Here is a 9,651-nt window from a genome sequence, read left to right as displayed (position 1 = left end):
AGCCAAGCAAATTGATAAGTCTCCTGTCTATAATAACAAATATAGACGTCCTTTAACTACCCCCAGAGTGATTGCGGTGCTTAAAAATCACAATTTGCGTATTTAAAGCATCAAGACTTTGGAAAAAATATGAGCAACAAAATAAGAGCAGTCTCAGTCGGACAATAACAGGGTACGTAATTTGTAAAATACAATTTTATACAGCTGTGTAAAATTTACATTGGTTTTGTGGAAAATCCTAGAGATCGATGTGATGGTACCTATGACGATGAGACTCCGTGAAGTGGTGGTCCATGAGATACGTGAGCTGTTAGCCTCTCGTCAAGTAATGCAGATAATTCAATAATGCTTATGTATCGATTTTGATTGTGAATTTGAATAGAAAATACAAAATCACCTAATCACTTCAGTGGCTTTCGGATAGAAGCGTCTTCAGTGCGTTGTATATAAGTACTCATCGAAGCAGACCATCCTCTGGATGACGTGCACGGCAACCTGGTACGCCTGATAGCACTGATGTGAATCCGACGACCGCGCCGTGGAGATACTGTTTTCTCTGGGATGATGAAATATAGGAGAAAATCGATTGCCTGTCCTCAGAACAATGAGACATACACTAGATGAGCTCATGTCTGTCGTTGGCCTCTTAATACTTAAATCGGCGATCCCAGAAAGAATAATTGTCTGCCTGAGGTCGCTCACCAGATTTGAAAGCGCGTTGATGAGACATTTCTCGCAGCATCACAACTAGGCATCGGTGAAAATATAGCCAACTTCCGCCGTCACTATTACATGTTTGGTCTGTTAATTTTTCAAGGATAAAACCTCTTGTATGGCCATCCACTTGGCCAAGCTCTGAACCAACGCGTCGCACTTGCGGTGTCCAAGTTAGGAAGCCACACGCAAAAATCAGCACTAACATCTAGTACCTCTGTGGGAGTAGCATTCTGATTATAGAAAGATTTGAACCGTCGCATGTCGCGGGTGTCTACACCACCTTATTAGGCGTACATGAGGCTTTGAACTTCATGTGAGCCCATCTTGAATTGTGGGGGCGAGTGCACTATGTTTAAGAGCTTTGTTTTCTTATTGCCGCGATAGTGGTAGATCCTTTGGAGGAATGTACGTATTACAATCACTGTGAAGAGCTACCAGCGTGTTCGAGATACACTTTCTCTTTCAATGTAGCGGTAGTTGTTGCATAAATGTGGTGTACAACATTTGTGCTGCGAAAGCCGGTTGGGTTACGGGAGGTAAAATATCAACGTGTAAGCCAGAGGCGATGAGCCTCAGCTATGCTGACGAGGGTTTAATATCGACGAGTAAGCCTTGGCTGTAAAGCAGCTCCGAGTTACGTGCAGATGTTGTATCTGTGGCTGTACAAAATATCAGATCCTTATTCGACCCCTTCTTTCGGCTTAAGGTACAAAAGATCAGCCCCCACATTTAGTATTCCGTCAATTTTGCACAAAGAAAAGTCAAATTATCAAAGGCTCATGGCGGCGTCCTGAAAAATATGGGCTTTAACGTACCCAGTGGAGGTCGAGTTCAATGGAGTCATCTCTGAAAAAGTCGAATTTCTTTGGGGTAGCTGGTGCTCAATGCCCAGCGTGGTAAGTGTTAATTAATATCCGGACATTGTGAAGCTGTCACAAGGCCTGGTAGACTCTGCAGCGTCGTGCAAATGCCTACAACGCACGACTGTCAAAACAGTTAGGAGTATTCAATGCATTGAAGGTGTCAGATAAGGGTAAAATAACCGTGTTTTGCGATGGGTAAACAAGTTAAATGTCGAAATTTTTGTTTAGCTTCTCAGGGAATTTCGAAAAATAACTTTTAATTTTCCTAATCAGCAGAGAAAATAGTCGGCAAAGTATGCATGTTCCTATATACAAGACATGTGGGCGGTCATGTCAACATGAGGGCGGCCATGTCAGTGATCAGTAGCAAATAGCCCCAAATGTGGGTTATAGTCTTCAATCCGAGTTCGAAGACATCAAATAGTTGGCTTGGTCGGATGGCACAGGATGTGCTCTGAAGATTGAGAAGATTTGCTGTGTCGAAGCAGTAAGATACTCCTCACAGCTGAAGGTATATCCAGCCCAAAGCTCTACTTCATGCGTTTGACTTCTGTAAGCGAAGTCAATACTGGCTGCTGTAAAGCGTCCTATGAGTGGATAAGGTACGGATTGGGACCTTGATGTCGATGTGCGCGCAATTGAGTGTATCGGTGTTAAGTGCCGGTCTGGACTGTGGTCCAAGAACTACTTGAGGTCCATATTGCGATGGTAAACTTCTGTAGTTTCAAGTTCCCGAAACTCCCAAAAGATGCAAGGTAGTACTACTATCGCGGTCTGGATCTCGGTCCAGTCGGATATTTGAATCGGCGTTCTACACTGATTCTCTCCCATCATAATACAGTATAGCACACCAATGTGCTCAAGTCAAACTAACTTCGCAAAACCATATAAAAGCCCGAAAGAGCTTTAAATTTTTAGGTTGCATAAAGTTGTTATTGTAGTCGTAGTTGTAGCGAAGATATAGTCATAGTCGTAGGCATAGTTATGGTCATAGTTGAATGATTGTGTTGATTTAAATAATTAAGTCCATTTCCGTATCCGATGTACCCGTTAAATGTAGTGTTAAAGCGCTTGATATTGTGTCGATCAGTGTTGTTAACGGAAGTTTTGTTGTCCTTAAAGCAACTTCCGCAAGCTTACAAAAGTGCAACTTTTTAATCTAAGCTCTAGCGTGGTTACATACGGAACCCGCCAAAGTTGTTACTTCAGAGCTGTACAGCTTTTCGTTTCGATGTAGCCATATGGCACATAACCTCAAATAACGTTAAGAACCCTTGTATAGCAACCCCCCCGTAGAGCTTCGTTGCAGTTGGCGTAAGTTGATAAACATTTGCAAATATCACCAAAGTCCAATCGAAATCTCCTTCAATGAGCTCTTCGAAAAGCTTAAGGTAATTCCTCCATTCACATGACAATTCCAAAAAAAGTGTTCGCATCTTCGACGTCGATACACCGATGTATACAGGCGGTTGGCATTTTGACTTCCGTTCTCCATTTAAACTTGTATCATACTCTCAGTGCAGGATGTTGTAGTCGAAATTTAACATCCGAACAAACCGAAAGAGCGTAACGATCCCATGTGTCCTCCGCAGTCGACATACTTGGGATAGGCGTAAAGTCGGGCAAAAAGTCAAGTCGTCGCAACGGTAGGTATGGGGTATTTGGGTATTTATGTGTCTTCAATAGTAACTAAACAAAGTAACGTTTTTCATATTAACAACAAGTTGTCCATCGAGACTTCATGCACGACAAGCGGCTTCAATCTTGTCTGATCGTGAAGGTTGGTAGTGTAAAGAATCTACCGGGATAATTAAGCTGAGCCTACGTATCGTGTCATTAACTTAGCGAGGAAGTGATTTTGCCTTGCGAAGACATCCGCATTAAGTAGTAGTCGTAGTATATCCGTTGTAGTTAATGTACCATTGAAGTTGTCTTGAAGTCGATTAAAGCCTAACTCCGTAAGCTTATCAATCGTCTTCGAGCTAACACTGAGTAAGGGTGCCTTCATCTTCGCAAACGTTAAGTGAAAGTTGTCTCAAAACGGCATTGTCTGCGCGAACAACTTTCAACTAGTTGTGTCGCATGAGCTATATAAAGCAGCCCAAACTTCAATGTGCTTCTCCGAAACTTAGGTCAGTGGTTCCCGTAACTTCCCTTATACTAGAGTATAACATTTCGAAAGCTTCTCTTAATAGTTGTAAAGCCATGGAAAAGAGAGTTGATGCCGGGGACATCCAGCGAGGCTCGCTCGATGTGGCATTGGTGCCTGCGATGCCATCGCGTAGACAATTAAGTGCATGGCGTCCATGAAGGCTTTCGGTGTAGTAAGCCCAAGACCATCCTCATTAACATTTGTGTATATCCGTTCTTTATCAAATTTGCCGTGGTGAGCTGATGAAGCATTTGTGTCATTTGCGTTAACAAATTTGCGTATTATAATGACAATTTGTTTCAGAATAAAAAAGATATCATGATATCACTCGCTGTGTACTTTAGCACCGGTAAGATGGTACTTTGTAGTACGACAATCATTCCTCCTAGCGTTCTTGCACGGTATTTCCAAAGAGTACACCGAGCTCGTATCTTCTTTATAACCACGTTGTATCGTTATCCGGTGTAACAGTTGCTACTTGTATAACGCCAAGAAGCCGTACTGTTTCCCACGGTGACAACCTTTGACTTCAGTTTGCCTTCGTGGTTCTGCAAGCTTATAAAAGAAAAAAGAACTCATCGGTATTGTCGAGATCAAACAAAATTTCGGTGCAGTCGTCTTTCAACGCTAGTAACAGATGGGGCATGTCTGTGTAGTCTACAGGTATGCCTTTTGCAGATAGCTTCGCGCGAAGATCGTTCATTTTTGGCTCAATGATAACATCAAAGAGACCAGGTGATAACGGATCTCCTTGGGCAGCCATAAGACTGATGTTACTTTGCAGAAATTTTTCATTTACCATGCACAGAAAGTCGTACCAAATTCGAAGTGGTGAAGCGCCATATCCAAAGTAGGCGAAAGGACACTACCAAATGCTGTGGCGACATCCAAGAGTTTTATACACACGCATCCGAGAACTTCCATTTGCAAATTTTCTGCAAATCTTGAAAGCGAAGTAATGAGTGACGGATAGACTGCCCTGGAACGAAGCAACTTTGGTCTTCGTGGATGAGCGACTGACAAACTTGACCCAATCACTGTAAAATTTTTGGTCCCAGTTCGGCGTCGTGATTTTAATTGAACAAACGGTTGCCGGGTATAGTGCGATCACCGAACTTGTATAGTAAGGATAGGTGAGCCCGCCTTTGAAACTCGGTCATTTTACCCGTGATTAACTGACTGATGTATATGACTTTATAATTTCGTACCCACAGACTCCTGTTTAGCTTGTAATATCCAATTGGTAAACCATCTGGACCTGGAAATTAACCTTTTTTATGCCAGTATATGTCGTTTGCTGTGTTTGGGGTGTCATAATAGCTTGTTAGCTTGTTACCCTGCTGACAACCAGGACTTTGTATGCTGCAGCAATGTAGCAAAACAAAGTGGCTGATACGATAATTTAAAGATTGTTGGCCTGACAACTCAGCGGACGTGGACTGAGATGAAAGATCCTGCCCCAAATTTGGTGGTCTGGCGCAAGTGCTGATTGGTCCTCAGTTATCGTTCCGTCTTCAGTTAGTTAACTCCGTGATTGGTGAACGAAGGCAATCTGACTGCGGGGCGCGGAAGGAGTTCCTTGTTGCTCACAAACTTGGGTGTTAGACCACGGCAAACACTATTTACTCATTCCGTGTTTTCATACCATCTTGATGGAGCTTGAGATTCAAATTGACTTGTTCTAACGCGTTTTTGTTCATTTGTGTAGGTATGACGTTGACAAAGTCGGCGGTTGCATTAACTGCACTTATCTTTGTAGCCATCATTCGTTTGTCTGCTTGTCGAAGTTCCTTTCAACGCCGTCGAATGTATGTTCAGTCTGCCCGTTTTTGCTCGTAAAGAAGGCAACCGGGATTTGCACCCGGGAAAATCTTGATACGATTAGCCAGCGTTTGATTTTGCTAGATACTGCTGCAATACAATATCCTGAAAAACCACGTCGGACATCTCCAGGGATGACGTCTTCTGCGTTGGTCAGGCTTTGATACAAGGCGCACTGCAACTTGTCTGTGATCTTCATTATGCTTTCTGCGATCACGAATATGATGAACTGATATTAGGTTGTCTTGAAATAGGTCAGTAGCGACAAACATTAGTCCAATCGATTTGTACGCGAAGGACTGGTGTAGTCTCGTAACCATGAAGCGCTCGATATCAAGTAAATCCAGTTTTCAAGCAAATCGTCAAATTTGTTTCGACCTCGCATCAGGTGAGGCCGATCCGCAGCCGTCTGGTGCAAGTAATCATCCATAAGAATGTTGAAGTCGCCTACAAAAATATGTCTAATATTATCAACCGTTTCACTTCGCGGCTTATTGCCTCAAAGTGAATCGGAAGAGCTCGAAAGAAACCATCACGAAACATGGGTTCATCAGCTGCATACACTAGGTGTAAGTATACCAAATGGCCTTCCAGAAGTGCTCGATTTGACGCATGCGTAATTCTGTTTTAGAGACTATAGCCGTGAGATCAATCACCTCGCCAAATGAAGAGGAAGAAGACAACACAAGTCCCACTCCATGTCGCTGTTAAATGTTGGTGACGTGGAATCAGACCAAAAGCAATGTGCTTCTGATTCCGCTAGTCGTTAGTTTGTATAGAATCTTTTTAAGTGAACTTTGTCTCGTGAAATGCAACCTACTGATACGTAGAGAGAAGTCGCTCATACAAAGGGAGTAAAATTTTGTTCATCCCAATCGTGTTGAGCAAAATTCCTTTAAAGGCCCAAGCCTCGTGAGAGTTGAAGGTGTATCAAGATTACAACGCGGTCTCAACCGTAGACGATAATTCCAGGTTAATTTAGTAATTTAGCGCCGGAATCATGTGGAGGCGTGGTAATGTGATCACGAAGATGTTCGTCATTATCTGAACGTGCGATGTACGTCAAAATAAGATCGCTTTATAATAAAAATGGAGCTTGTTGAGTCCGCGTTTGATCCAGCTGTTGCGAAGCAACGCTTCCACCTTTTTTGGATAGACATATTTAGACGGCGCGAAGATCATCGAAAAAGTCGCTTGATGCGTAGTTACCGCGCCTCCTCATCCAGATAGTTGTCTTTATATCGAATCGGAATTAGACAGCTTGTCATTAAAGCGAGAGCGTAACCAGGACAAATAAGTCTACCAGTTGTCCAGTCAAAATCGGTAGTGCAAAAATAGTGCGATAGATCGCATGGTCTGTCATTATTTGTGCTACCGTTAAGGAGAGATCTTTTACAGCTGGCAAAAGTACGCTTGAATAATTGCCAACGCATCTTCACGCGATGTGAAGTTAAGTACATCCGTCGCGATGAACTCAGCGATGATGTTTTCAAGTTCTACACTGAATTTGAGCGGCATCCGGTGTGCTTGTCTGTGTGCGCGAATTGAAGACATAGTAACCAGGGACGTGTCGGTTGTGAAACGGTGGATCTCCTCGCATTCTTCTGATTTGCCAGTACATATATCAACATCCGGTGGTAACGATGTATCATAACCGTCAGCAACTAAAACTTCTAGTAGTTGAGTGTACCGGTGATAAGTAGCTTAACGCAGGCTGGTCCTGAGCGTCGATAGCTGGGTCACATGGAACAGGTATTCCTAAAGTTGCCTCATTATTCCATATAGTGAGTGCTGCACCACCTTCAAATCAGGTGCGTCAGCAAGCACTGTACCAGAGATTACGATAAGAGCCCGTGATCTGGCCGACCTCAACGCAGATAGGCCGTGATTAGCTGGAAAAGATGGCATACCAACTGGTGTGTTACTACATGGCTTTTCAGACGGCGATGAATCCACTGAACCAAGAACCGATTCCAAGGCAACAGCCGGTATTACAGTGACAGGCGAGTGTTGCAGAGCCGGATCAAGTGTCCACATGCGTTGAGACAGCAGCAGGCGCGTGTCTGTTTCTCCTCCCTGCATACTGACGTCCGATACATCGAATAGCTTCCGTGCAGAAGGGTGGGCGTACGCGATGAATCGTGCGAAAGATATGCTGAACAAATCATGACTGTCGTTTAAGTCGAAGTAGATTTCTCGCAAGGATTCACCGTCCGGCTTAAACAAGCCGGGTGGGCATGAGACTGCATTGAAGAATACCGTACAAGCTCTTGACTTGATCATGCCGTGATCGTGAGTCGCCGTGATGAGCACAGGTCGAGCGTTGCGATAAACAACCCAGTTTAGGATTTCGCAATCGGGCACTTTGAACGGAAGTCGCTGCAGACCCGCGAAATAAATCATGTCAAAAAGTGAATACTTCCGTACGGTTACTAACATATCCCATACTTTAAGCGTAATACTCCCAAGACATCGAAGTGCTTCTTCTGACGTGTAATTAACTTCAATAAGGAATGCGGACAAAGCCCCACACAACCCAAATGTAAATATTAACGCCATAGTACTGGCTCATAATTCGACTTTAAGCATACACATAATCGTCTATGTTTCGAAGTGTGGAAATGGCGGAAGTGTTTTTTGGCAGCGCTCCTCTTTGGAAGCCGTCAAGTCGTTAAAACTTGCAAAGCTTTCTTCGAAGGCGTTGTCATCCGGTACCGAACGATGAGGTGCCGGTAGTCATCTTGACCGAAGGTGCCGAGCCGCTTGGCGCGCCGAAGGCCGCGCTGAAGCGGTTCGTGTCACAACTTCCATGTCAGGTCACTGTTAGTTGCTGCTAAGCAGATCGACTGCGGTGGAAGTAAGAGCTACCCACAACATCTTTCAAAGGGCCAAAAGGCAAACACAGGATCAATGCGACCAGTGGTGCTGGCAGTCCATGAGTATAGACTTTGCCGAAGGACACGGCGAACAACACGGGTGTGGATGTCTTTGTCGACCGTTTGGGCAAGATGGCTCATCTTGCGATAGTTCCGGGTACCATCGATGGTGTGGGTACAGCGACGCTGATTGTCGATCGTGTCTATCGACAGCATGGTCTCCCGGAGTCAATTGTCCCTGACAGAGACCCGCGCTTTACTTGGAAGTCTTGTTTACAACCTTCAGAGTGCTGGGCACCAAGTTGACTATGTCAACAGTGGACTATCCGCAGACCGATGGTAAGACTGAGCGCGAGGCTCGCGTCGTTGAAGGCGATATTTGCAGCGTCCGCGCTGAGACGCCAAAGCGCTGGAGCGCCATGCTGCCACTTGTAGAGTTTGCTTTAATAAATACAGTACATTCATCTACCGGCTACACACCGTTCTACGTGATCGGGCTGGTTAATCCTCGCGTCCCGCTGACGCCCCTATCCAATGGCTCATGGCTTGGTGAGGGAGAAATAGCCGAACGGCTAGCTGATGTTAGCCCCCTCACTGTCCGTTCAGAAGTCGATGACTTCTTTTCAACCAGACTGAGTGTCCTACGACAAGTTCGCGATGCGATGGCTGAAGGCCAAGACATGAATGAAGAATATGCAGATGGAAGAAGCAAAAGAAATGTGGGACTCTTTGAGGTCGGGGACCTGGTTTTAATAAATGCTAAATGCCTTCTTACACATGCAGTCTATGCTTCTTTATGAAAGCTCTGTCTACGGTTTATTAGACCTTTCAAGATCGTGGCCAAGCGAGGTCTTACGCATACGTTGAAACTTCCGAGAAGGATGCGCAACCACCCGGTGTTTTATGTGGACTTGCTTAAGCCGTACCGAGATCCGGCGCAAGTGAACTTGGAAGCGATGGCGCCGGGGCGGCGCTCAAAAGCGCTCGACCACCCAGAAGTTGAACCGGCAACTGGTGCTGAGCACAGGTGCAGCGATTACCATTTCCAACCGCTCCACCATCGCACGAAGTGCGATATTCGTCTGCTCGACGGCTAGGAGCCACTCCGACAGAGCACGATTGTCCTCCACGTGAGGCAGTCGGTGCACAAGGTGTTCAGGCTCTTGAGCTCTTCCGCACGGCGGTAGGCGACCTTGGCAAGATGCTCAGCAGAGTGCAAATG

The sequence above is a fragment of the Plasmopara halstedii genome (assembly GCF_900000015.1).
Source record: "Plasmopara halstedii genome assembly, contig: Scaffold_113, whole genome shotgun sequence".
NCBI lineage: Eukaryota > Oomycota > Peronosporomycetes > Peronosporales > Peronosporaceae > Plasmopara > Plasmopara halstedii.
This window is presented reverse-complemented; position numbering follows the sequence as displayed.